The 27397-nt window shown below is 46.5% G+C and overlaps 1 long non-coding RNA gene across 1 annotated transcript; it reads right to left on the bottom strand.

Moving 5' to 3' along the window:
- Positions 1 to 4178: 4178 nt before the first annotated feature.
- Positions 4179 to 26134, bottom strand: LOC116216986. Its single transcript, XR_004160790.1, has 3 exons — positions 25913 to 26134; positions 7608 to 7719; positions 4179 to 6869 (listed from the first exon to the last, which is right to left on the bottom strand). It is a non-coding gene; the product is annotated as an uncharacterized LOC116216986 (long non-coding RNA).
- Between the last annotated feature and the right edge of the window lie 1263 nt (positions 26135 to 27397).

Raw genomic sequence — 27397 nt, 5'->3', positions numbered from 1 at the left:
CACTGCTATGTGCAGGGTCGCCAACCAGCAGACCAGGCTGCCCAGAGCCACATCCAGCCTGGCCTTGAATGCCTGCAGGAATGGGGCATCCACAGCCTCCTTGGGCAGCGTGTTCCAGTACATCACCACCCTCTGAGTGAAAAACTTCTAACCTAAACCTCTCCTGTCTCAGTTTGAGACCATTCTCCCTTGTCCTATGACTATCCAGCTGCAGAGGTGTTACCTGTGACATCCGGCTGTGACACCTTTGTAAATTCAGTACCCCAGCCCAGCAGGTTGCACAGGCTCCACTTTGCCATCTTTTAAATGAAGACTTGCAGGGCTGAAGTGGCTGCACTGAAGTCTTCAGTCCTCCCCATCCCTTCTGCTAAGAGCTGTATACTGTACATATACAGCTAAGAACTGTATATATATTGTACCTGTATAAACAAATACTCCATTTGGGAGCTTTCTCTCTGCTATGCTGCAGCTCAGCAGGCCTGAACTTCAGGACAGTGAGGAATTTGGTGCATCCCGGGTTTGTAGCCATCCCTGCAGCCCCAGCTGCCCCCCAGCAAAGCATTACCAAGCCTCTCTCCCTCTTCCAGCCTCTTTATGCAGAAATGAAGGTAACTGTGAGCAACTGGGCTTTCCTGACTCCTCCAAAGCAGCTGCACCCCGTTTTTCAGACCATCCCATGGGGTAATCTCTTTTCCATTTTCTTTACATAGTTTCTGGATGCTCTCTGTCCCTTTGGTTGCTCTGTGAGCACAAGGACCTGGCCGCTGCCTTCTGCCTTACCAACAGCCCATTTGCTCGGGCAGGTTAACGAGCCCATGACCAGCTGTGTGCTGTTACCTCTGCACCTCACTGATGCCCTTTCATCTCATCGATCCTCCTTTGCATCCAGCTCCAGCAATCCCCCAGACTCCCTCTGCCAAAACCGAGCGGCTCTTTTTGGGGTGGGAATTGAATGTTGTTCCTGCATCAGAACAAAGTAAGAATTTTGTTAATTTCTGCCTCTGCTACCTTTTGGGTCCTTTATTAGAACTAATGGTTCTTTTCAGGGGCCTTTCTATTTTATTGGGGTTCTCTGATAAGTTTTCATTGCTAATCCCCTAGATGAATCTTCTCAACAACACATCCTCAGTATATAAGTAAAGTAATTTGTTTGTATGTATATATCTATATCTATATATCCGTAGAGATTAGGTAGATGGAGTAAATTATAAGCACAAAGACTGTCTGTGCAGCCATCTGAAAGAAACTTCTGGGCCATCAGTAAAAAGGCAAGCTAGATGTGATAAATATCTTTAACTACTAGCTTCTGGTGCTGGATAGACAGGACCTGAGTAATAGAGAATTAAAGGAGAAGTTAAATAATTAAAAACGTATATACAAGCTAGTAAGCCAGCATTGAAAAGACACGTCACACATATTGCAAGAGTATCCTGCGCAAATTAAAACGACCATTCGTTGCACGCCTCACGAAGTGCCCGAAGAAGGTATTGAGGAAGATCGGGCACCTCCCCTCCCCTCCGTACTTTGTTTACCAAGGACTCCGAACAAAATCACCATATCAATATGAACAAGAAGAGTGTTGAGACATCTTGGAGACGACAGGACTGACACCAGATAACAAAGCAATTAACAATTAATTAACAAATGTAAACCTTCTGATAAGATTGTGAACCTGGAGTACTCAGCCAGTGGGGAAACGGGATGGGGGAGGGAGGCAAGAGGGAGAAAACAGGGTATAAAGACCGTCGCGTTGTGTCCATAGGTGCATTGCAATCGCGAATAAAATCTGCTTTTATCAGAGGTGCCATCCTGACAAAAATTATTTCGGTATTTCCAACATCAGGATCCCTCCCTGCTCCTCCAAAGGGCGCCGCAGGACTTCCAGCCGTGGCTCCAGCTGACAGCACGCACACGTTCCAGCAGAGGGCGCTGCGGACTGCGGAGCGGCTGCCCTCCTCCGCTGGGTGCTCTGCCAGAGCCCTTCCACCTGCCTCAACCCTGACTGCTACATCACGGCGCTGACTAAAATGATGCCTGACCGACAGTACGGCCAGAGAAGAGGACGACCTGTCTCTTGCAGCTCTGTAACGCCAGGCCCCATCCAATCCTGGCTGGGTTGTGCTAGCACAGCACGTTGTACATTCCAAATTTGGCTTCTCCTGACTTCCACCTGTTCAGGACAACGAAAGATGGACTTTGTGGGCAGCATATTCCCAGCTGTGAAACAGTGGGTCACCTCCACAGGTACAGATATTTACAAGAGTGGCACGCAGGCTTTTGTCCATCACTGGCAAAAACGCATGGCTAATGTGATGGCTGCGTTAAAAAAGTGTTTTGTAGCTGCACTCTTTGTATCTGTTGTAGTTTCCACGGGAATAAATAGAAGGCATTACTTTCGGAGCAACCTACGTACATCACCATGAAGAGTGTTTCCCCACAATCAAATATTGCCAGGAATGACACAGCACAAAATCCTACCAGTTGTGACAGCGAAGTGGTGGGTCCTCCCAGCTGCCATCCTCGTGCACAGAGCTCTGGGAATGCCTTTACCTTTGTATGTCACCATCTGAAAGCTGGAATGGACATCCAGAGGGAGAATCCAGCTTGAATCCTGCCACAGAACATCATACTTAATGGAGAAGAATGCGACTGTCATCTAAGAGAAGAGGCTGAGACAGGCTTGGAACATTTGCTGTTCTTACAAACGTGGTGCCTTCTGCAGAAAAGCAGTTGAGAAAATAAACTACATAAAGTAGAAAGAAAGTAAGACATCAAAATCCAGGATCTCCAGCAGCCTAAAAATGCTGCTTCTCTGCCTGAAAGCCAGACTGCTACCTGTTACAGCCATCTTTGTCCCTGGAAGGGATGGGCTCCACTGATCCTCTGTCCCTTTTTTTTTTTTTTTTTGCTTAAGCAAAATTGTCACAAGAGAGCAATCATAATTAATTGGCAAAGTGGGTTTGGATGTGTGACAGCTAGATAGATGAGAATCTGATCAGGGAAGAACCAGGATTTGCAAACATGAAGGAAGTAGTGGGCTGGAAAGAGATTGCTCAAGTGTTTGCCCCGATCTTGGACTCAGTGTTCACTTTTTGTAGCTGGACAGAGACTACACCTGGGGACAGAGCTAAAGAAGTGACAAGACAGCAAAAAATACACTCATTGCTGTGTGAGGAGGAACAAATGGCACCAAGTGCCAGGAGAAATACCTCTGCCTTGCCTGCAGATCTGCACATCCATGTACAAATCCATGCTGGGGACTCTGGCTCACCAAGCAGGGCTGTTGGAAAGCAGAATCTGAAGGTATTAACCATTAGCTCAGTAAAATGCCACCAAATAACAAGCCATGAAGAGAAAGGCACTTTCCAGGCAAAGTATTTCCAGCAGAGATATGTGCTCCAGGAGTTACCAGTGCTTATCCCACGGAGTGAGCACCTGCCCCCATTCTGGGATGCTGTTGGCAACGGTGGGCATCAGGTCCTACCAGCCAGGCTGCACAGCAGGATTCTCTCCATCAGAACAATTCCTGTCCAGCTTGTTCCTCAGCACCATCCTTAATTGCTGGAGCCTCGTGGAGCAGCCTGCCTAATGAAGGAAGATAGTAATTAGCCCAGTGTTTTCCCTGCCTTTGCTGTCTGTCCACGGGTACTGCCCTTTTAAACATGTATTTGGTGAAATCAAGCTGTTCTGGTGGGTTGCTGGAGAGGAGACAGGGAGGAGATTGCATAGTGCTTGTGGGTGGCTGGCTTTCCCTCCAATTAGCAGCACTGATAACAATCAAATTAGAATTAAAGCAGGAGCAGCAGCATCAGAAGGTCAGCTTGCCAACTGAAAATTATGCAAGAGCAAAGGAGGCTGGTGCTGTGTCAGCAGGATGCACTGCTTGTTGGGCTGCGTCTGCAGGAGCAACTGTCAAGAATATTTGAGAGATGAGAGGCTGCAAAGGTATTTAGTGTTGTGGGCTGATATTGCTTTATACCAAAGGAGGTGATGCAAGTAAAGCTTGGCAAAAGATTTTATGGGAGGTGCAAAAAAAAAAAAATAATAATAATAATAAAGGGAATGTAACTTGACAGAAAAACAAAGAATCAAAGTGCTGAAGGATGAGGGACTGTGATTTCTTATCTATTTTTAACAATTTGGTAAGAAAAGGGAAGATCCATCACTAACCTGGAAGGCAGCGGATCCAAAGGATGTCCGAAAGCCATCCACAGTGCAGAGGTGGGGTCAAAAATTGCTGGCTGTTTTGGGAAGAGAAAAAATGACAGAGAACTTCAGCACCAGTGCTAATAATAAGCCATGATGACTCAGTGCCTGGGAAGGAGGCTGGGGGGAGGGAGAATGAAAAATGAGCAAAAGTTGGGATTTTTGGAAAATGGAAAGACTGAGGCATCCTGATGAGGGCCCAACTGTGGGAAGTTACCTAAAAATACTCAAACAAATAAACCCCCATCTCTCCACAGAGATATAGAGATGTGTGTATCAGAACTGTTAACATTGGCAGCAGAGTTGAGGCCAAGGCTTGGGGCTGGAACCCAGCAAAGATGTCTGGAGTCCTTGTTGATGCGGATCAGCTCGCCGCTGGACCTGCCTTGTGTCTCCCTGCCCTTGGATCCGAGGCAAGGCTGGTGGAGGGAAAGGGGAAAGCAAAGAGCACGTACCTGGCTGGGACACCTGTTGGTGACTTAGGGCAGATGGGGGATTTTTGGAGAAGAAGCAATATCATACTTAACCAAAACTGCATGCAAATCCTGGAGCAGCCACCACCTGAGCTGGGCACAGACAGCCCAACGTGAGGCCAGCAGAGCTGGAAAGGTCTTGAGAAGCTCATCAGGATTTGAAGGTGTTAGCAGAAAAGCAGCCCTATGAAAAGACAGGTGGTGGTTGCCTGTTTGTAGCCAAACACAGAGAGAGGCAACACTGCTGAACCCAAGGCCCCATCCCATACGCAGTGATTGCCGAGCCCAAGGCCCAGGCAGCAGAATTCAACCTAACTTTGCTTTGCTTAATGCACGCACTTAGTCTCTGAGGAGACCAAATAATAGTAGTAAGGAGGTGGTCTTTGCCAGCGTGATGCCTCAGCGACTCTGGAGCCTTCAAGAGAAGAACCACGTTACATCTCGAAGCATTGGGAGTGCCTATGGGTCAGGAAGAGCCACTTTGCCTCTTGAGCTTGGGTTAAACCCCTCAAAAAGAAGTTTACTTCAAGGTATGCGGAGTTTTGGCTTAGCTATTGCTTCCAGTGCAGGTTGAACCAGTGAGGTGCGGTATCATTAGGCACTTTGCCTTTAGCAAGGCAATTTCTTCCCTGTTAGTAATTACGACGAAAGAACTCTCCTGTGTTTTCTTTCATGCAAAGGCCATTTGGTGCCCGTGTGGTGTGTTCCTAATACAGCCCTGACACACCAAGCATTGCAGCACGCTTAGCTGATCCTTCATCTTGTGGAAAGTATCTGAATCTCCCACTTCTGGGTTCAACTTAGTCCTTCTCAGCAGGACAGCACAGCATGTCAGACTGTGGGCAGACTTTAATGGGTTTTCTTTTGCCATGAGGAAAGAAAAGGCTTCAACCTATGCTTGTAATAGAAAATTGAGCACATACACTCAATAAATTATTGCCCCATTTCCTGGCCCCACCACAAAGCCTGCTAGCCATCTCTCCTGCACTCAAAAACATCCGAGCAGAAGGAGTTCGCTCTTTATTTGAGCTTGGTTAGCAAAGCAGGGAAAAGCCAGAAAGCACCTCAAAATTTAACACCAGAGAGTCCATCATACCTTCTGTCCAGATAAATCTCTCACACCCTCTTTCTTCTTTTCCTCAGAAAACCTTTCTTCTGATGTTAATCCAGGTCTGATATCACATTCCTTTGATGCACTGAAATTCCCCGAAGAACAGTACTCAACTTTTGCACACAGCCCTTATCTACGCGTATATATTTCTCCTTTCTGTCTCCAAGATAGGTTCCTATGATTTTCCCACAGTCGTTGAGGTCATTTTTGTTCTTCATCCCATTTTCTCTTTGGAGAAGAGAGCCTGCATCTGTTTCTTCAGATGTCCCTCCCGTACCATCTTAGTAAATAGGCAGCTATGAAGTCTTTTCTCTGCATGAACACAGAGCTCTGGAGCAAGCACCACAGTTACGTTCAGGACTTACCCTTGGGGTAGATGCTCCTGGTGAAGTCTATGTTAGTTAAAGCAGGCGTGGCAATTAGCAGCGTTAGGTCAACTTCTGAAGGCAACTTTTGAAGCCTCTACCCAACCTTCTGCTATCAGGATTTCTCCTCCCAAAACTTCTGCGGATATATCAAAATGTACCCTGCACAAGAATTGCAACTGCAACGATCCACTGTACCCATAAAGGAGCTAACAGGACACTTTTTACAGATCTGATTTCCCTCGGCTGAATCCAGCCCTCTGGATATGAAACTGCTTGAGGGTGAGAGCTCCTTGTGCCAGGCAATGTGCCCTTGCTTTGATGCACCAGCCACTACGAGGTTGCAAAGGAGGAAAACAAGGCTACGTTTTGCCTAATTACCAGACAGTGAAAGCAATTCTGATGCTGCTGAGCCAGTAGTAGAGAGCCCGACAAATTTCCTATGGTTTCTGCAATTTGTCACGGCGTGGTATCGCTCCCTCACACACAAAACAGCCTGCAGCAGGGCAGAGCCTCGCTCACTGCCTTCCCAGATCTAAGAGCCTGAGGAAGATGGGCTCAGGCTGACTTTTCCCACGTGGGATGAAGGACAAATGAAAGTCCTTAGGATTCAGCTCACATGCCTGAGAGACGGGATGCTGAATTTCTGCCCGGTGTTTGCAGCTCTTTTGTAGGCACTAATCTGCTGACATGGCAACTGGGTCCACTTGGATCCTGGAATGTGAACAAATTTCCCAGGGAGATGGTGGAGTCACCATCCCTGGAAGTGTGCAAGAACCACTTAGATGTTGTACTGAGGGATGTGGTTTAGTGGGGATTATTGGTGACAGGTGGGTGGTTGGAATGGATGATCTTGGAGGTCTTCTCCAGCTTTGATGATTCTATGACTATAATCGTGTGTTTTAAGGACTGGTTTAAGTTTTAGGAATAACTAAACCTAGACTCATGCACATATCTGTGCGTGGGTGTGCATAAACCACACAGGTACTGATGAAGGAGGAGTTATTTATATAAAAGCAGACTTTTAATAAGCAAACCTGAATAGCTGGGGACGTTTTGTGAAGGCTGAAGGATTTTACTGTTAAAGCTAATTTTTTCACCAGAAGAAAAGTATTTATTTAGCCAAGCCCCTGAAAAGTATAAAGGATGGTCTGTTTAACCCAATTTCCTTACTTTTTTTTTGCCCAGAAACTTTCCCAAGCACGGCTCACCACAATGCCTGCACAAGGACTGGTCACCATCCTACGGGTTGGGGTGGGACGGGTGTTTTCCTTGCAGCACTTAGCAGCAAACCAGACCTTCAATACATGGGTGCTGTTTGGCTAAGGGTGGGCCTGGCCTTGAGACCTTTCCTGGCTGAAGGGTGTTTGGATTTGTCCAGGGCTGCTTGCTCCAGGGAGGGGTTGCACTTTGGAGGATGATCTGATTTAAGAGATATTAAAACCCACTGACCTGAAGACCAGTGTCTTCCTGGCTGGTGGACAGAAAGGTGAAGCCTCTGTCTTGAGAGCAAACGGGGAAAAGACTGCTGGGTACCCTCTTTCATCTCACCAGGAGAGCACAACTGGAAGGAGAAGAAAGGAAAGCAGGTTATCCCAGAGCTCCGTGCTGGTCTTTCTGCCTTGCTCTGCCGCCTCAATGCTTCTTTCTTGTGATTCCTCCACACCTCTGTATGAATCCAAAGAAAAACCCCAAACTACAAACTGCCACAAGTCCAGGATGGAGGAGCAAGCAGCTGAGAAGGATGAGCAGCCACTGAGCTGTGCCAAATGCTCAGTGTCTTCAGAGAGACACGTCTACTTGTTAGAGGCCTGGGCACTTTTTGGAGCATGTTCCCAGACCTGCCATAGGCTCAGTGTGAGCATCTGAGCAAGCTGAGCTGGTGCTGCCTATAAGAAATGCAGCACATGCCTTTGTGAGGCTCACACTTCTGCCTCAGATGCTGAAGCACAACACTCATAAGCTTGTTCAGGCAGACCAGCTATTTCTGCACGAGCAACCCTGGAGCTCCTGCCAGGCTTGAAAGCCTGGCAGTAAGGAAGCTGTGCTCTGCATCCAAATGAGATGTAATTTTACTACTGGGTGGTTCATATTCACACACATCTGCTTAAGGATGTAGCTGTAAGATCAGTGATGTTAAGAAAGCAGCAAATTAACCAGCAATTTGTATATAACGTCACTTCTGTCTAGAAAAATCTTCTTCCAGCATAGTACCAGCATATCTGCACCAGCAGTGGCACAGGTAGTGAGACCTCGATGCAAGAACCAAGAACCAAACTCAGTCCTGTTAACAAAGGCAACATTCCCACCTCGATGGCTGCTGGCACGCAAGGACGCGCCAGAATACATAGCAGGCTGCAAGGAATGGCTTGTGCCATAGCTCACATATCTGCAAACAGACTTCGGGTCGCAGCAGGAACGTAGGACTCAGCAGTGGGCAGGAGGAACATCATGGTAACAAATGTAAATGTGTTTGCCACCTCGTGCTCCTGCTTTCTATTGGTAGGAGCGTGAATGCAACAAGGCCTTAGCAAGGAACTCAGGATGAGTCCTATGGCAATTCAGGCCAGTAAATCATCTTCATTCTGGCTCCAGTAGCCTTTACGTCCCTTGCTGATTAATGCAATGTGGTGCATTATTCTTCACATCTTCATGGTTGGGAATACAGGAACTCAAGAGCCTTATCTCCAGTTGTACAGCTTGTGATTTGCAGGGTCATGAGCAGACACCCAGCAGAGACAGCAGTCCCAAGACATGGGCTCAGACTGGCAAGTACATTGTCAGCTCTGGGATGCCATTACTGGATGTCATCCTTTTCACAGGAGGAAGCAGCAGAAAGGCCCTTGCAGCCATCAGCACAGGAATGGCTCCAGAAGGGGATGCTTAGCTGATAAAAGATGTTTGTTTTCATTGCCATCTAACTTGGATGTGCTAATCCACTCTGTCATCCCTCAGATGTAGAAGTGACTATATAACAAGGTCTGACAGGGAAACTGTCAGAAAAGCAGGCTAGCAGACCTCTGCTGTCAAACTGTTGGCTTCCAATTCCCCTTAGGTCTCCATTATTTCATTAGTATGCACTTTGGCAATCAGATTTTTGATCCAAAGAATGGATGATATGAGCTTAAACCATGTGAACAGGTTTCAGTTCAGCCTAGCCCTGTCATCTTCTGTCAGCTCCAAAATCACATACTCAGTACGTGCAAATCTGCCTGAAGAAGTCTGGTTAAAAGGGTGGAGGCAGCAGACACAAAGTCAGGTGCACTGCAGCACAGGCTCCCTGAAGTCAGTCGGACAAACTGGTTTTGCTCCAAGAAAATGACAGGAAGCCTAGGATGTTTTCAGGTCAGATATCCTCCTTTTGCTTGTGCTGAATTACAGAGCAGTCCCCAGATGAAACACAACAAACGACAAAGGTTCTGTCCTTCTGCAGCCCAACAGACTCTGCCCACAGCCCAAAGCAAACTACAGTGAAAAATTAAATGGTATCTTACATCTGGCAGGGAAGGTATTTGTTTTACATTGGAGCTGATGTGCAAATATGCATTAGAGAAAGCAGTCACCGTAGGTTCACTCTTACTTCAAGGTACCTTGGCCATTCCAGCAAAGCTGAAGCTTGGAGCAGAAAAAACTATGTTTCAGAAGTGAGAAGACATCTCTACCACGCTGCTGTTAGCAGGAGTTGGAAGATGCCTCTATCCAGAAGTTGAAAACATAACAGAAGTAGGTCAGCTCTAATGAGCCCTGTAAAAGCTTTGCAGCACCACTCCAGGCTTCTGCATATGCTACACCAGCTGTGGAGAAACACCTCCATAAGAAAAGTGCATTGTTCCTTTGATTTTGTTTGGTTTGGTTTCACGTACCGTTTGATTGCTTGGTTTGCCTTCTGTAAAGTCAGAGCCAAGTACTCCTGAGGGCTCAGGGCTTTGCACCTGCAAAGAAAGAAATGTCCCAAAGTGCCTCCGAATAGGACTTTAGGGATGTCCAATTCATTAAAAAGCAAGGAAAAGTAAAACAAGGTTACTAAAGCCCACTGCTGGTATCAAAGTGCAATGTTTCTGTCATTTAATATCTCTGTTTCTGGTAAGAAAGTTCCCTGGTGGCACAGAACAATTAGCTCTGATGACTGGGGATGTGCACGACACTTATTGGTGACTTTGTTTCAGCCCTTCCCAATGCAGACACTGACAACACAAGGATGTCAACACAAGGATTTGGGGCTAACCTGGCTTTGGAAGATCCTGTGTTCTTCAGCACGGTTCTTAAGGATTACAGAAGATACAATTGGAGAGCCTAGAAAATTTAGAAAGCCAGCCTTTGCCCTTCAGAACACATGCAATAAAGGAAAACCAACGCTGCAAAAATCAAAAGGTAGAGGTATGGGCATTATTCATTGCAGGGACTGATACATCCCAGTGCACACAGCACACAGATGCAAGCAATCATCTTCATGTCACTGTTCATGCAACCTCCTTCCAGCTCAAAAAAAGCACATTGCAGCCCACGAGATCACAGCTGGAACCCAAACACTGAAAAGCATTCAGAAATGATAACACTTAAAGAATCAGCTTTCAAAGAGCAGGGAATGGAAATGAGACAAGGTTTCCTCTTTACTGTGCCCTTGCTGGACAGCATTAGCTTGGGACATGCCTCATTCCTGCATTTTTCAAAGCAGAGCTGGTGGAAAGAGCCAGGCTTGCAACCACAGATTGGAATTCTCAGCAGCTGTTCGGCTCAGCCATGCTCAAACCTCTTGCTAATTCTTTGCAAGTCATCTGTAAACAGTCAGGAAAAGGGCTTTTTGTTCTCACAGAATGCTTGGGAAGTGCCTCTGCGTACTAAACATCCAGGTACAAAAACGTATTATCCTTCTGCTTGCAGAACCTCCCAGACATCAGGTGGGAAAAAGCAAGCAGAGTGACCGTGTGCTTTGAGAAGTGTCACTTCTGGAAACGGTTTGTGGCTGAAGATCTGTAAAACAAGTTATGGGGTTGGGTGCTTTGCATAAATGCTCGATACTGCTTCTTTGTCACTGTTCACCAAGTTCATCTGCTTGTGGGAGCAGTTCAAGCAGTCCCTGTATTAAGGCTGGCTAGAGAAGTCCGAGGTCCATTCTGTCCTGGATTGTTGTTAAAAAAGCTGATGTCAAATGGATGCCAGTGTCAGAAGGAGACGATGCCCATGAACGAGCAGAGGAGATTGAGTTTTCCTCCTGTTTGAAAGATTTCAGCCCATCAGCAAGCAGAAATGATGTTACTGCCGTGATCACGCAGGGCAGGAGGAAGGAACAGCAACAGAGATGTGTGTGAAAGTCGCAGGAATACGTCCAAGTGTTCTAGGAGCACCTAAAATACTAATTAGCCAGTCGAGATGTAACAAGGACAGCAGCTGAAATTAAACAAAAACCTTTGGCAGATAATGCTGCAGGGCGCGCTGTAGTACAAGCAGTCTTTGTGTTGCACCAGACAAGAAATCTGCATTCACATCCACACTCCTTCTCCCCATCCCGGCTCTTATGTTCTTCTGCAACGTGATCCCCTTGGTTAATCGTTAGAACAAGGGAAAGATGTGTCTCTCTGAAAAAGCACGGCTAGGTTTAAATAATGCAGAGCCCTTCCTTTCCCTGAACAGGGCACAGAAGCAGTAAAGAGCTTGGAGCTGCAAAATCTTGGTTGAGGAACTCTGAGCTGCCCAACCTGTGCCTCATCAATGCCTTGCTGGTGGCACGTCTCTCCTGGAATTTCAGCAGAAAAGCAAAACTAAAGCTTCCACTAACAGCATTTATGTTTTCATTGCTCTATTTGTGGGAGGAAAAAAGGAGAAGACTGCAGGAAAGCAATAAGCTTTCCCCCCATCCTTCAGACATCACACAGGAATAAATTCTCTTTTCTCACCCACAGCGTGACGAATCTCATCGTCCAGCCATGGCAGCCCAAACATCAGCTTTGTCATCAGCTCAACAAAAAAAAAAAAAGTTGAATGCTGTCTGCCCTCTCTGCCATGGGTTGGTCACATTGCACCACAAAACTGTACCTAAATGGCCATTTTCTGCACCTGAATGCACCAGTGAATGGTGTATGATGGGTGAAGCCATACCAGGAGGTAAATAAACAAACAAATAATAAATAAAGCCCATAGCTTGCATCAAGCACTGCCAAGGAAAAAGTGTCATTCTCCATGCCAATATGAGATGTTGCCAAACAAGAGATACTCTACGCAAGTGCAAAAATCCTCCTCCCTAAGCCAGAGCCCACCTCAAAGTGCCTCACTACTCTCACCCGAATGTGGTCTCATACAACAAACCTGGACTTCCAGTTTCCTCTAAGCTATGTGGGCAACAGGTCCCTTCCAGGAGAAGGGAGGGAGCCTGGGCTTGGGCTGCAGTCCAACTCGGCTGTGCTCCAAGAGCTTCTGTGCACGGAGGTGTTGTCCCACAGACACAGGAGTCAGTGATGATGCAGTTACAAGACAGTGCTGTTCAACCTCGCTGCTGCTGTCTCTTATGAGAGGCCTTGGAGCACTCAATTTTCACTCTTTTGCATTTGTCTTTTTCTCCAGCTGTATCTGGTCTTACATATAAGGTGGACGAAGACAATTGCTTGCTTTATGTCTGAGCAGAGAACCTCTTTCAGCAGCTTCTTGCTCAACTCTCACAGATGCCCATAGTCTCAGTAGCTTCCCTTCACAGGAGACCAGTCCTTAGTAATTAAATTCAGATATTTGGCAGTTCTTTTGCTTGCTTGTGAGGTGGATCCCTCCTACCTCCTTCAGTGTAGAGACACCTTTTGGTGTGGTGTCAGTCCTGTTCTCCATCTGTCTCTCCCTGGTTTCCCTCCAAGCAATGAGCACTGGTGTGACACAATGACCTGCATTGCTGGATACAACTTCTAAGCAACACCTGAATAACTGAAAGGCAATTTCTGATAGCTGGTTCCTTCCTCAACCTCATTAAAATGAAGAATCATAGAATCATTAAGGCTGGAGAAGACATCTAAAATCACCAAGTCCAACCCCAACCCACCATGCCCACTGACCACGTCCTTCAGTGCCACATCTCTACCTCCAGGGATGGTGACCCTACCACCTTCCTAGGCAGCCTGTGCCAGTGCCTCACCTCTTGCAGGAAAACTTTTTCTAATATTCAGCCTGAACCTCCCCTAAAAGGGGAGGCGATGGGCTGGACAGACATTACCCCATGCCACCCTCAACACCTGGCACAATGGGAGCCAAGATGGAGTTTCTGGGACTGAGTGAATATCTCCACTTGGGATTTAAGGACGACACTTTGACAGCTGAGCTTGCAATAGCCATCCAGTTCCAGGAGATGTTGCTGTGCTTTCAGCTAAAGGCCTGGAAGAGATGAACACAGAGCAGGCGAATTGTGAAAAATGAGGGGGAAAAAAACTGCAAATGCATTTGAAGCAAGTTGTGCCACAGAGTGTGTGAGAACAGGAACCTGAGCAACACCCTCCTCAGCTCTCAGCAGCGTGGCAAGCAAACAGACTGGCCCAGCTACACAATACCATGGGCTTCCAGAGCAGGGCTCCCTGGTTACTAGATAAAAGGTGATGTCACACCCTTTTTCAAGAAGGGTAGAAAGGATGACCCAAGGAATAACTGACCTGTCAGTCTCACCTCTGAGCTGGCAAAGATAGTAAAGCAGATCCTCCAGGAATCTATGCTAAAGCACACGGAAGAGAGGGAGGTGATGTAACATGGGAGAACTGGCATGGCTGCACCAGCAGCAAATCCTGCTTGACCAACCTGCAACCTTCTATGATGGTGTCACTGCATCAATGGACAAGGGAAGTGCCAATGATATCATCCATCCAGACTCCAGTAAGGCCTTTCACATTACCATGAGAAACCACATTACTTCACGTTACCAACAACATCCTTCTCTCCAAATTGTAAAGATATGGCTTTGATAGGTGGAGTGTTCAGTGGACAATGAACTGGTTGTGAGATTGGATCCAGAGAGTGATGGTCAATGGCTCCATGTCCAGATGGAGATCAGGGTCTCTCTCACAGGTCAGTACTGGGACTAGGGCTCTTTAACATCTTGACCAGTGACACCGATAGTGGGATTGATTGTGCCCTCAGCAAGTTTGTGGATGACACCAAGCTATGTGGTGCAGCCAGCACATCAAGGAATGGGATGCTGTTCAGAGAGACCTAGGCAGGCTGAGCAGTGAGCCTAGGAGAACCTCATGGGGTTCAACAGCACCAAGTGCAAGGTCTTGTACCTGGATGGTGGCAACCCTTGCTATCAGTACAAGTTGGGGGATGTAAAGATATAGCACAGCCCTGATGAAAAGGACACGGGAGTACTGGTGGATGGCAGCCGGACAAAAGCCAACAATGTGCCCTCACAGCCCAGAGAGCCAGCATTCAAGGTCAGGCTGGATGGGGCTCTGAGTACCTGATGGAGCTGTGAGTGTCCCTATTCAGTGCAGGAGAGGCGGACTAGAGAGCCTTTCAGAGTCTCTTCCAACTCAAAATATTCTGTCATTCTATGAAAGAGAGACTCAGGAGGCTGCTATCAAAATGCAGAAGGGCAGCAGTGCCAAGAATTGGGCCCTCGCTTCCAGACAGCTGTCATGTCTCGGATGGTGCTGCCTCCTCATGCTTGCTGATCTGATGACGCACAGAAAGACACTGCTCTGAATAAGAATTCAGTTCTTTCTAAGTATTCCAAACTATCATGTGCATCTCAACACCTATTACAGCACAACCCCCTAGAGAATGTGACAACGGGAGATACGTACAGTTCTTCTAAGCTTTTAAACAAGAACTCATAAGAATTCCTTCAAGGCACAGAGTGCATTCCCTAGGAACTTCTAGCAAGGGACAGGGCTCCAGTGCTGTGTGAGCAGAGGAGTCAGACTTGCCCAGATGTCCTGGTTTAACTGGGTCCATCCCGACGTGCCTGCAAGATGAGTCAGAGTGCTGCTGTGGGGCTTGCTCAGGCTCCAGGCTATGCTGCTGCCATCACCCCCAGGCTGCAGCCCTGGGAACCAGTCAATTCCCAGCTCCTCAGCCGGTCCACGGGGCTGTTACCCACGTACAGGGTCACACGGCACGGCCCAGCCTGGGGGGCCTGCCTCCTACATTTGTTTTTAAAGACTGGCCACCCTATGAGGAGAAATAAGGATGGGAGCATGTGGGGTTACTGCCTTCCCATGTCTACACTGCACCCTCCAAACCCTAAAAGACATGCAGCTACAGAGCAGAGAGCACTAGCAGCCTGCCTTGCCTCTGTCCTACACAGAATCTGCTGCTAGAGCTGTACCCCTGAGCCATAACCTCATCCAGCACAAGCCATGGAAGCTAAAATACCTCTGAGAGCAATGAAGAGGGTGTTTGGAGTAATTAAACTCTTCTGGGTGAATTGCTTATTTTATCCATTTGTGTTACAGCCAGGCCAACAAATGAATAGGACTGCAGCCCCAGAGAAAACAAGCTTCATGCCCCAAGGATCCGTGTCTCACCAAGGGACAAAAAGACACTACAGGAGAAGTTAAGATGTGATGGTAACAGACACGGACACATGGGCTGCTCAGAAGGTTGAGTCAGCATGCATTTACCCGCAGCGCAAGGGATGGGTACACTGAAATAGCTGAGGAGCCAACTGCACTCTGGTGCCCAATCTCTTTTAAACATCTTAATTTGTTGCTTGTTTTCCTCCTCCCTCAGAGACCAGAATTGCATGACGTGGGGCTAAATGAGATTCATGCAGGATTTGGCCAGCTGAAGAAGGATGCGGGCTGTCCAGTTCCTATTCATGCAACCACCAGGCTGTTACACACGTCCATGCATTGAATACTACTGTAAGAAAGCAGCTGAGTGCACAACTACTGATGCAAAAGAAAACAAAGTGTCTAGACACAAGTCTGACAGGATGAATTCTTTAGTCCTTTTCAAGACAAACACGGAGGGGGAGCAACTTGACAGGACTGCAAGCTCCTGGCCTGTGCCCAGTGTAATTGCTTACTGCAATTACCAAGTCTGGGCACCTTCATGCTCTGCACTGAGCTTTGATCCCTGAAAGGTAAGCACTCCCCAGGACAAAGGCTTCCTGCTGCTGCTGCTGCTTTTCTGCCTCAAGCCTCTGGTTTGTATAAGAACATGTCAGAAACACCACAGTATATGTCAAAAATAATGGAGAGCATGGAGGAAATGCACTCAGTTTCCAAAGCGCTTCAGTTTTGTGCTGTGGACACGATGAACGAGATACCTGCCCATCTAGGTGATGATCACAAGGGCTTGATTTGTTCCTTTGCTGTTATTTCTGTCCATCCCAAGTGGCTGCATCTCAGGACACAGACTGGTGCAGAAGTAGCAGCTGTCTCCCAGAGCACAGCATTGGAAGCCCTGATGGAAATGTACACTTCACAGTGACCTCTGCATTTGCTTCTTCAAAAGATCATTTAGAAGAGCACAGCACAGAGGCAGAGGTGGGCAAACAGTAGGGCAGCCACTGGTGCCAACATTGAAAACCGGGGTAAAGCTGAAGGCACCAGGACCGGGGAGGTCATTTTAAAAGTGTTTGTATGCAGTGAGGTGCCTTAAAGTTCAAAACAACTTTGGGGACACTGCAACTCCAGAAGCCTCCCAGTCCATGGCAGACCAAATAGCCCTGATGAAATATGGCCACTGCAGGGGCTGTGTGGTGTTACTGAGCTCCTCGGTGAAGTTTCAGCAGACACCAGCTGATGTTCTGTCAAGCAGTATCTGCTTATTGGGAGAGCACAAGCCCTGGGCTAACTCCAGAAGGCAATAGGAACAAAGTCTCACTGTTTTGGGCAAGAAAGGCAGGAAAGAGTGCAAGGACAGGGTGTGCACAAGACCACTTGTCTTCAGGACTGCCCACGAAGCCTTGTCCTGTCTCACTGAGCAGCTCAAGTGTAGCCAGAGAAACTGCAGAGCTCCCCCATGTCTGAGGAGTGAGTTTTTGCAGACACAGCTGGATCCATCAGGTTTGGCCAAGACGGTGCCTGATTCCTGGTTTTCAACAGAGCAGCTCCAGTCAATACAAATATTTCAGATAAAGTGAGAAAAATCACTTGGCTTCACCTTCAAGAAGAACCTTCACAGCTGTATAAAACAGTTCTGATTTCTACACTTTTGCATAAACTTTTCCAAGTCCTCCAGCTGCAGCTCACAGTGCTGGGAAAAGCCATGCAAGCTTACAATACTTCTACATCTTTTTGTGACGGTGTTGAAGTAACTGCCTGCTCACTTTTAAGTCTTTTAAACAGAAAAAAAACTGGTTTGATAAATTCCAGAGAACTGAAGAGCCAACATCTCTTCCCAGCTGAGAGATCTCAGTGCAGGTGTGGGAAAGAACCCAGCCTGCAAGGAAGGAACAGAGCTCAAGGTCATCACTCGGATGAGCTTGGGGTCACACTTGTTTTCAATCCTCCATAAATTTGTCTTCATACTCACTTTGGCCCAAGTTCTGGGGACTCTTCCAAGTCATACTGGCCTTGTATTTGGATTTATTATGTTTATATGCAAGAACATGTATTTATAACATGTTGCAATGTACTGGGTTTCATGCAAAGCCTTCTCAACATCTGCATACAGCATGAAAAAAAAAAAAACAAAACAGGTTCAACACAACGGTGCCTCACTTCTGCTCTCCAGCATCACTCCCAACATTTTCTTCTTTCTTAGAAGCAAAGGGAAGCTGCTAGTGCTGAATTTCACAGGCAACTGTCAGTGCTGTGGTGCTACTGAGCAGCTTCTTTGGCTGCCAAAGACCCCGAGTTTCCACATCCATCACAGCCAGCCGCGGGCAAGCAAGGCCTCCCTAGAAAAAGGCTGGCCACCAAAATGGCTTTTGTTGCCTCACATTGCAGAGCTAAGCTGCTCATTGCAATCCTTCATCCAGATTAGGGGCACCAAGGTCCATCCCATCCTGTTCCTCAAAGCAGACCTGGCTCTGCTTGCAAGTGGGGAAGCTCAGGTGTCCCAGAAAGGTGTGCCCTTCTGACCCACGATGGTACCGACCCACCTCTCAGTATTTAAGGCAGTGGTGCATCAGTCCTGTTTTTGGCTTTGGTGTAAGTCACTTAAGGAAGAGCTAGGTCAGTAATCCCCTCGTGCCATCCCATATCACAGATGCCAGTAAAAACGCAATGCAGTGAAAATGCATTGGTCATTAAGAACTGCTACATACAATGATGAAAGACTCAGTCCAGAAGGATGTGAATGAAAGAGCAATCCTTCATTTTTCCTATTTAAAAACAAAAAGATTTCAGTCATGAAAATAAAGATGAAAACCGAGCATAGATACTTTGCAGTGTCCTTCAGTGGCTGGCTTCAGTAGGTTCTCATTAAATAAAGCTTCACTGTCTCTCAGAGAGCTGGAAGCGAGGAAGGCTTCACTAAGACAAAAAAAACTGAGTTAGGTGTTGAGGTTTAAATTTTCCCCTCTGACAGCATAGAGAATCCAAATGGAGGCATCAACCACCACTATTCCAGCCTTCAAATGTCTTAACTGAAGCAGGCAGAAGGAAAACCATCAATGACAAGTCTAAATGAGTTTAAAGTTATAAAGAATAAAAGCAAAACCTTGAGCTTCTAAGCCCCGAAGACAACACTGCATCACATTTATCCATTTTATGGCAGGTAAAAATGGATTAGAGTGTTTTTATCAACTAAGATATCACTGCTTAAGAAAAAAAATTTCCTTCAACGCCCAGAAGACTCCTGTGATTGGTCACAATATTGACTTTAGGACCCCACATTTACAGAACTGTTGGGAAACTCAATATCCACCTAGCAGGAGAACTTGTAGAATCATCACAGAATCACCAAAGTTGGAAAAGACCTCCAAGCTCATTCAGTCCAACCATCCACCCACCACCAATATTTCCCCACTAAACCATGTCCCTCAGCACAACATCTAAATGTTCTTGTGTTTTGTTTTGTTTTTTTTTTTTTTTAAAAAAACTTCCAGGGACAGTGACTCCACAACACCCTACTACTGTATCTCCTAAATTTCATTTTTGTTCAACTAAAATTCCAGAAAAAACTCAAGTTATCACCATTGTTTTCCAACTAGTCATAAACTTTATCTTAAAATGGATTATTATAATGGAGGTCTCTAGTGCAAACTGGAAAAAAAAAAATGAAAAAAGGAAGAAACCAATTTGAAGGAATGCTTTAGAGCAGCAATAAAACTCCTAGGTATGGCTGGAAAACTCTGCTCTTACAGCTTAGTGAAAAGGGGCTAAGAAATTTGTACATTATTTATGTGCACCAAATTTATTTTAGGGTCAAGGATGCTACTACAGAAACACGCAAGCAGTGCATCTTCTATCACCACAGTCCTCCTCTCAAAGAAAGAGGTGGCTACAGAATCTGTCTGTCCTTCATCATTTCAACAGAAAAATGACTAGACCTCTAGGCAAAAATAGCTGTCTATAATGGGATGTGGGCACTGTCTCCTCCTGACGCTGACATCCAGTTGACATCAGTTTGTTTGGACAACATAATTATTCAGGTCAGAACAGACCTCAGGAGTTCTCTAGCCAACCACACTCCCAAAACAGGAGGGGTCCCAGGAGGGTTCCCTGAGTCATTCCACAAGTACCCAGCCTTTGGGTAGAGCACAAGCCATTAACCACCATGCTTCGTGCCACGTGTCCCAGCCAGTTCTTCCACACATCTAGGAGGCCACCCATCCAGCTCTCAACAACCCAACTTGGACACAAGAAAGCCACGAGAAGCCTGCACAGAGGGCCTGGCTAAAGCCAAGGTAAGTGATATCCACTGCTTTCCCTCATCCACACATTTATTCATTTTACCTCAGGTTGGTCAAGCATAATCTACCCTTCACATATCCATGCTGTCTCTTCCTAGCCACTGCTTTCTCTTTCCAGTGCCCAGAAACGTGCTCCAAGAGGTCTTGCTCCATGATTCTCTCAAGCAGCAAAGTGAGCCTGACCAACTAAGTAGCTTCCTGAACTGTTCTTCCTAATCTTCTTGGAGGTAGGTGCAACATTCACCTTCTTCCAGTTGTCAGGCTCATGCCCTTATTTCCAAGAGCTTTCAAAGACAACAAAGTGCAGCCCTGCAGTGACAAGCAGCCAGCTCTCCCAGCACTCACAGATGCATCTCACTGGGTATTGGGATAGTTGAAGTCAAGGTTTCTCAAGAAATCCCTGTTTCCCAATCCTGAATCCACTATTCCTTGGTCATTTCAGGTAAGGCTGCTGTAGCCCACCACATAGTCAGCCTGTTATTGTTAAGGGAAAGCAGATCCAGCTGCACATCTTCCCTGCACAACCTGTGTCAAGCCTGGGCTAAGTTGTTGCCCGACATCCTTCAGAAGCCTCCTGGACTGCTTGTGTTCTGCTGTGAGGAGTCAGTGTTAAAATCTCTGGGAAGAACCAACTTCTGACTTGAAGACTTTCTCCAGTTGCTTATAACGAAGACTGTCCTCAGCCAGACAGGGCTGGCAGGGTCTTGTGAAGTCTACCAGGCTTCCAAACAGCCCCTTCTGCAAAATGATTCCTTCACTTGAGCCACTCTCATAGTCAGCTTGGTGAGACTTTTGGCAAACATGCTCTTCCTCAACATGGGCAAATGAATGCCTTGTAGGCCAGCAGCTGTTGTCCTGCCACAACATACCAAAGCCATAGCACTGCACACCACCTCAGCCACATGGCCAGCTATGAACTCAGAGGATACATCCAGCTCTAACAGAGACCTACTCCTTCACTTATAAGATCAAAGAGGTGTGCAGCCATTGTCCCTGGAGATGTTCAAGAAACATTTAAATGTTTTACTAAGGGAAGATACGTAGTGGGAAAATATTGGTGATAGGTGGATGGTCTGACGGACGATGTTCCAACCTTGGTGATTCCATGATTCTGTGAGATACTACCTCGCCTTCTTTCTTTATATATCCTTTTAAAATAAGCATTGGTGGAGGATAAGCAAGGGTTAATAAATCCAAAAGTGGATGAGACATGCTCTTGCATGCGCCCTCCAGCACCAACTGGGGACAGAAACACGTGGCTTCACCATCACAGTTGCTGTATGGTCCCATGTGGTCTAGAGCAGTTTCTGGCCTTCTCCACCCCCTGGCCCTGCTAGGAGGACAAGTCAGCTGCGTTCCCTGGGTGAACCCAGCACACATCTGGGCAGAAGCCCCATATACCCTGACCAGTGGGCAGTCCAGGACAAAAGGTAAAAGCCTTTAGGTTGTTCATCAGTCTGTCCATAAAAGGCTACAGAAGCAGGTAGCCACAGAAGCCACTTGGAAGATACTATGAGCAAGCTGAATTCAGGGATAACAAAAGCTGAACAAAACCAAAAACGCCTCGAGATACAGTAAATCTTATAAAGAAATACAAAAACCCAGAGAAAATCTCATCCCCACAAAAGCCTGCCTGTATAAATAATTTTAAACAAAAACAAAACAGAGAACCACCCACTTCCCTAGACTGCCAACAATGGAGGGCAAAGTCAACAACAACAAAACCAACAACCATCTAAACAAACAGCCCAAACCCAGAAACAATAACCTCCCCACCAGACCTGCTGAAAAGACCAACAGCAGTCATGTTTCCTGATGAAGAAACTCTCTCTCTCAAAAGAGAAAAAAAATACAGAAGCCAAACAATAGTTTGTTGATTTCTTGGAAATATTTATGTACAATATTCATAGGAAATGTTTTCAAGGGGAAGTCACGTAACTGGGTACAGAAATGAGACATAGATGGGAAAATGGATGGATCTGGCTCTCCAGAGGGGACTTCCGGTGCCTAACAAGTCCATAGTCATCAGTTTGTTCCCACCAAGCACATACATCAAACCTCTGACAAAGAATAACCTCATAGAACAACTTCGTACATTATCTACTGACATTTCTGATGAGATACTTCAGCTGGCAAGGGTTTGATTTATTAACTGAGAGAGCTGACTGATGGCAGTAAAGATACATTGATCAGCTCACCCAACCCAACCCTCAGAGGGTTTTCTAGCCCGTTCTCTGTTTTAGCTGAATACTGCAGAGGTTCTTTAACTGAAAGCCCACAGGACGGGTTGCTGTTAAAGGCCTTTTCATTTATTTACTTTCAAATGAGCATTCTGCACCAGAGGATGATTTTTGCAACCAAAGACCCAGACCATTAAGGTCTTGCCCCTAATGTGTGCAAGGGAGCCAAGTCCACCAGCCACAGAATATTGTCACAGAAGAGTAAACCATTCACCTCAGAGGGATCTTGAGTCTTTATTGACACCCATACAGTATTCCACAGTGGTCCTGCATTAATAATCAGTGGCACTGCTCACCATCTGCATTAAGATGTTTGTTTTTTTAGAGGCCTAACCAGCATCTGTGGTGCTTATCACTAGCAATTCAGCCTGGATGTCGGAGGCTGAGCCACTGTTCCCCTCCAGGATGCCACAGGGGCTGGGGTGGTACAGCTAGGACATGCACTAAACAAGGGCAGCAAGGTGTTGCACTGCACAGACATGCTCTTTCTGAAATAATTTGTGCCCAGGAGGTAGAAACAAAGCTGAGTCTGTCCTCGGGCATCAGCAAAATGAAGCTCTAATAATACTCAGCATGCAACGGCATCCTAACTCCTCTCAGAGCAAACACAGGTAGCATCTATTTTTGCAACTGGATCTGAAAGCTCTTGCTGATTTCTGTTAAAAGCTAATTGCCAGCAGCTTCAGACAGGTTGCACCAGGACTAGCTGCCCTGGCTCCCGCGGGCAGTTTGGTGTCCTGCAGGCAGAGGTGAGCTCCTACAGCTCACAGGATGCTATCACACAGTAAGCATAACATTTCTCAATCTGAAAGATCTGCTTAAGGGATACACAAGCTTGTGTCACATGAAGTTGTGGACTTGTTTACAACTTATAAACCCAGCAAACCTGTTATGGATGTTCGTGTGCTATGCAAACCCAATCCAAGTGCAGGGACAGCAGAATCGTAGGGGTTGGAAGGGACCTCCAGAGATCATCGAGTCCAGCCCCTCAACAAGCTGTGCCCAGCAGAACATGCTGTCCTCTGCCCCTCTCAGTGCATTACCAAAGCTCTTAATTGGTCTGCAACACCATTGCCTTGCCCTACTCTGCATTTATCTTTAGCAGGAGAATAGCATGGTCACACAGGCTGCGAATGCATCTAGACAAACATGCTGTGTATCACCGGAAATGTTTGATTTGGGACTTCATGCCTCACATACAACACGCTCCAAGGAAATTTAAAGGAATTCCAGGCAGATCTCCACCACCCCTCCATCCACAGCCAGCTGGTCTTTATTAGTCTTAGGAGCCATTTAAAGATTCTGCAAAAATGAGAACTGGCTCTATGTACATTTTAAATACACCGCACATTCGATAACCTGCATTAAGTTTGCAGGGCACATCCCCACTATGCTAATAATCCATCATCACTAAGTAATTCCCGTTTTTCATTCACAGTTTACAGTACTACTGAGTTTCTTACAGCATTATTTTTAAAGTTCACCAACTGTTCAATCCAGGAAAGAAAGGAAGGTCAAAAAAACTCAGCAACTCGCTGAGGATCTCTAAGCAAAGCAGCAAAACCCAGGTGTCTCTGCATCAGCCCAGCACTCTTATAAATATAGATTCATTTTACAGTCCTTCAAAGGTCAAAGCCACAAAGAGTTTGCAAAGAGAAAATAAAAACATATGTGCACAGAACACTTTGTACATCAAATCTAGAGGTACAACTACATTTTAGAGGCCTGAATAAAAGCAGTATAACTTGTTGGCTATCTGAAACTGAGAGATGAACTATTACTCCCCTGGGAACAGAAGCACCAACCCCATCCTCTGCCTTTGGATCCCATGCTAACTACTTCATGGCAGCAGCAAACTTCTAAACCCCAAACAGAAAAGATCTTTGGCTGTCATTTCCTCACCTGAGTTTCTTACTCATGTACACATATGGAAAACAACTTTCTTCTCACTAAAGTACCAAACATTTCTCATTTAGAGAAGAAGTGATCACTGCAATGTGATTTTGGATTCCAGCTTGCAGTTAACTCCACGCTCATTACGTGCACTACCACTGCAGATATGTCTAAGGTTTCTTAACACTTGTCTACACTGACATGCCCTAGTGTGTTTATAAGTCCAAGCTCAAATACAGACAGCTTGGTCTCCCAGCCACCTGAGCACCCAACAGCAGCAGCAAGGGGAGCTCAGCACACAAGACCTTACAGAAGAGTGAACTGCAAATGGAAACACATCTAGCATTACTAACGTGGCTAAAACATACCCAGAAGTTTCCCGTGACTTGCATGCTTGCTTTCCTTTATATATATATATTTTTTTTGAACAAAGCCTGGCAGCAGTTCAGACCTAGGATTGAAATAAGCACTTTGCAACACCCCAAGGGAAAAGCAGAGAACACCTCCATGCTTTGCCAGCCACTCAAAGCCCACAGAAGGCATAGTTCTATGCAAGGCCTGGCATGAAACATCCCTCATCGTGGCCAACACTCAGAGATAGCCATGCAGCCTTCCCATTGGGCATAGTTACTTGGTTTGGGAAGCTCAGTTCGAAAAGATTTGAAAGCCAGCTCTCAGTTCCTGATGTCATTGCTTATAACCTGTACTGCACAGAAGTCCAAATGGAGAAGGAACACATTAGGTAGCATTGGACAGTAGGAGCATTCAGTTCACATACGCACACACAGAAGTTACAAAACTTAGAGTTAGGCTTCTATATAGCTACTATTACAAGAGAAGATTTCTTTCCACGACTATGAGGGCCTGAACGCTTGAGAATAAGAACTCAATGTTCAGAAGCCAGTAAGAAAATAAAGACCCTGAGATTTCTTTGTATTAAAAAAAAAAAAAAACGCTGCGACCAAGGCCTCATGACTTTTGGATTCTTGGAGGTAGCAAATTTAGTAGTTCTGTGGTCTGTTGTGGACTGGGACGTGCACACGTTTCTTTACTGTAGCTAACAGAAGTGTCAAACAAGTCTTCCAACCCCTACACAGCCACAGTGCACTGAAGTGCTTCATTCCAAGCAGTCTGGGAAAAGCTGGGCTGCGACTTCTGCAGGAGGCATTACAGAATAACACATAGCTGTTTGCAGCAAGATCAGTTCCCTAACCAAAAGCAAAGGCTGAGTATCAGTCACACCCCATACAGCAGCCCACTATCAGCAGCAGAATGGAGATTTTCAGTCTGGCTTAGAATGAAGCACAGAGAAAGCCAAATGGCTTTTCATGTGCTACTCCACCTTTTTAAAAGGTGTAAATGTAGTGGCTTGCATTACTGGATGCCATCCTTCAGTACAACCACAGCTCCCACGTGTTTTTTATGATCACAGGAAGCAAGAAGTAGGGCTGAGACATTTGCTCTGCACTGAGTTCCAGGGCTCCTCACCTGCACTCAGTTATTACAACCCCATTTCCCACAGCCCAGCGCTCTCTGGAGCATGGTATGCTGTGCCTGCAAGTTGATAAGGCTGCTTTATGACCTATGGCAGTTGGTTTTAATTAAAGCTGCCTCCTCTGCATTGCTTTTAGTCTTGTGCAGACAGGAACACAAATGATTTCATCTTTGCCCATCTACCAGCTGCCAGGCTCACACTTACGGGCCACCATTAATAAGGAAGCTTTTTCTACTGCTCCTGCTGCTTCAAGTGGAGTCAGAGGAAGAAAACTAAGGAGAAGACATACAGCAACAGCAAACTAACCTTCCACTTCACTACACAGACTAAGCAGAATACTGATTAAGCACGTTACCTTCAAACCTCCCTGCTTGGGATAACGAGATGCCAGCCCAACCAAGCTGCATGCAGTCACCTTCAGGGCAGCAGACAGCATTCAGTCTTTGAAGCAGCAAGACAGCTCTTATGCACAAAGACACTCTACTTCCTACTAATGTGACTCCATCCTTCATTCCTCCTGACAGCTTTCCAGGGGGATATATGTTGATTGGAGGCCTAGTTATACTTGGGGATTACACCTCCACTCCTCCACAGGTGGGACCAAGCAGTTTGCAGGGCCCTGGAGGCATTAATAGAGCTTGCTCACCCTGATAAGTCTCACCTGGTCCACTCACTAACTGCTAAGAGCCCTGCTTTCGTTCAGGCCAGAGTTCTCAAGCCACAGCTGGATGCTATGCCGTGGTTTGTGCCCAGTCCCTGATGCTCCTGATGTACTGTCTGTCCTTCCTCCATTGATCTTGGCCGTAACCACCACGGGGCTGTTAGGAACCTGCTGCTGTGGCCACCCAGCCCTGTCACCTCACTCAAGCACACCAGCTCAGCACAGGCACCCTCAGATCCTGCCTTGCGCCTGCCCCTGTTGCTTCCTAATGGCCATCTCAAGCCCTGAACTAAGCACTATGAAACTTGGGCCCACCACGAGCAGCCTGAGATTCAGAGGAGCTCCTGGGGCTGCAGGCAGGGGCAGTGTGCGTCCACCTGGAATAAGCCCTGCAGCACCTTGAGCCTGGCTTGCCTTGGCACCCCCGCAAGATCTCTTGGTCTAGGAAGCTTACTTCCATATCTTCCATCTCAGACAGCTCCACCTGTTACAAGGACTCAAGGTGGGGAAACCCCAAGAAGGCTGGTGGATGCTGGGGGTCAGCGGCCACGCGGTTGAGGCAGAAGTAACATTTTGTGTCCCTGATAGACAGTTTTTGCATAAAGACAAGCTCAAACCGTAGTTTTAGTTGGCATAGAAGTCCTATCTATCTTCTGTTCTTCTCACCTTTACACTGTCCAAGTGAGCCATATTTTCTTCAAAGCGACCTGAAAAAGGAAAAAGCATGAAACTCCTGACCCTGCATTCCAGGGGAGAAAGTCAAGCAGTTGGACTTCTGTTCTGTGGTCATACTTGGTAGAGACAATATCTAAACTCTGTAGAACCAGCTCATTGATAAATCATATTCTCATCAGAATAGGAGGCTGTGTTCTCCATATAACTAACACAGCACATGGCAGGGCTGCTCGCAGCCTTCCTTGGCAGTCAGGTCATTTCTCCCACCCACCCTATTCTGAGGGCTCTTAACATTTAGACTGGAGGCACCACAGCTACTGTCAACTCAAGATTCCCTATTGAGGGCCATAGTGGTGGACATTGCTCTGCTGCAGAAGGGCTCAATTTGCCAGTTCCCCAACATTCTCAAGACACCCAAGTCATGCAGACACATGAAACAAGACACGTTAAGCTATTAAGTCCCAGGGAAATTTCTATGGCCACTTCAGGATAGCAGGCAGTTTC

The sequence above is a fragment of the Meleagris gallopavo genome, chromosome 10 (assembly GCF_000146605.3).
Source record: "Meleagris gallopavo isolate NT-WF06-2002-E0010 breed Aviagen turkey brand Nicholas breeding stock chromosome 10, Turkey_5.1, whole genome shotgun sequence".
Lineage (NCBI taxonomy): Eukaryota > Metazoa > Chordata > Aves > Galliformes > Phasianidae > Meleagris > Meleagris gallopavo.
The sequence above is the reverse complement of the archived record's forward strand: the minus strand, read 5'-3'. Positions and strand labels throughout refer to the sequence as shown.